This window comes from Notolepis coatsorum (assembly GCF_963971535.1).
Source record: "Notolepis coatsorum genome assembly, chromosome: 13".
Classification (NCBI taxonomy): domain Eukaryota; kingdom Metazoa; phylum Chordata; class Actinopteri; order Aulopiformes; family Paralepididae; genus Notolepis; species Notolepis coatsorum.
In genome coordinates this window covers 65509549-65511394 of record NC_140177.1, presented here as the reverse complement: position 1 = coordinate 65511394, position 1846 = coordinate 65509549, and the positions used below count along the sequence as shown (strand labels likewise).

The window sequence follows — 1846 nt, the reverse complement described above, 5'->3', positions numbered from 1 at the left end:
TCCACTAACTCACGCACTCATTCATTCAGTCACTGATTCACTCACTCACACTTAAGGCCCTCCCATAGTCGAGCAGAATGTACGCGGACTGGACTCAGCGGAGGTCCACTGGACTCTTTGAGCTTTCATAGTCGAGCGGACCTCCGCGGACCAATTTCCTACATGTCACGCGCCAGTTTACACAATTGTCCCCACGCTGTTCAACTTCTGTCATGTCGTCATCATCCGATGTCAAAATAAAGAGTATGTTATCTCCGTTTCCAATATTTCGATAATAAAACGGGCAGTTTTACGCACTTCATTTAGAAAAGCCATTCAAACATCTCTCTTGGCACGGCCACGACGGAGCGAGTGGTCAGAGTAAAATGCAGATCGGCGTCACATTAAATGCAGTTCGATGTCAACCAAAACGCCGAGCAGCGTTTTGTGTGACACCAAGTCAGCGGCGCGGACGTCTCGCGTCAGTAAATAGGAGCTTCGCACTTGGACTCTGCTGTGGGTCTGCTGTCCGCTGAGATCAAAGCTCAAAGAGTCCGCGCGGACCTCCGCGGAGTCTGCTCTGTGTACAGTCTGCTCGACTATGGGAGGGCCTTTAGCCGCTCTGTCCCCTAGTGGTGTCCCACAAGCATTACTAGGTTGACATCAACGTCAATCACACCTCCACACAACATCAACACAGGAGGGGATCTGGTGGAGATTTCACTCTCCCAGTGAAAAGAAGCACCACAAGCACCACTAGCCTAGCTTAAAACTCAGGGAAAAGTGTTTCTGGCCAACAGCTAGGCTAGTGGTCTGTATCCACTTCCATTCATTTGTGCTACGCTAGGCTAGCTTGCAGCCCGATACCTTTCTACTACTGAACGCATAGAGACAAAATTGGTATCTATCTTCTTGTCTTGACTCTGGAGAAGACGGTAAACGGTAGACATTTCCATAATGTTGCCATACCCCTTTAAGTTGGAGTGAAGAGGTGTAGAGGGCGCTATTCCCCAAAAAAAATCACTTATTGTGCCTTTGAAAATAGAGCAGGCTAATTATATCTTATATCTTACTGTATATAGCTCCGTGCACACTTCTAATTATATCTTATATCTTATATAGCTCCGTGCACACTTCTAATTATATCTTATATAGCTCCGTGCACACTTCTAATTATATCTTATATCTTATATAGCTCCGTGCACACTTCTAATTATATCTTATATTTTGGAGAAAGGATATCCCTGAGTTGGATATAGATTTTGATTGGGATGCAGTCTGGGAAAATATTAAGCTATCATCACGCAACCCAGATCACCAACAGATCCATCTAAATTTTGTTCATAGGACTTATTTGACCCCCAGGCGATTGAACCTAATGGGTCTCAGGCCTGACTCTCGATGTTCCTTGTGTCCAAACGGTGCCATTGGAACATATATGCATATGTACTGGGAGTGCCCTCCTGTTGAGGTCTTCTGGGAAAATGTTACCTCTCAGCTATCAGAGATTTTCGCTTTGACCATACCAACCTTGCCTTCTGTATTATTATTAAATGATGTTTCTCAATTGCCGACCTCTGTACATGTAAAGAGACTCATTTTGGCCGGCCTTACGGCTGCCAAAAAGTTTATTGCTTCACGCTGGATACAACCAGATAAGTTACGTCCGAAGGTATGGATTCTCACCTATCTTGATGTGATATATCTGGAGATATCCACTGCACGAGTTTTAGGGGTTAACGAAGCAAATATTGCTATCTGGTTGGCAGCGGTTGCAAAGCTTAAAGAGCGAGCGAGTGCCATTGTCCACTTTTTTTTTTTTTTTTTTTAATTTTAATGTATATTTTCTGGGCCCCCTTTGGCTGTG

At 44.5% G+C, this 1846-nt stretch overlaps 1 protein-coding gene across 1 annotated transcript in view; it reads right to left on the bottom strand.

Moving 5' to 3' along the window:
* The window catches only part of tdrd7b (tudor domain containing 7 b), a 200815-nt gene that overhangs the window by 116088 nt on the left and 82881 nt on the right, over nt 1-1846 (bottom strand).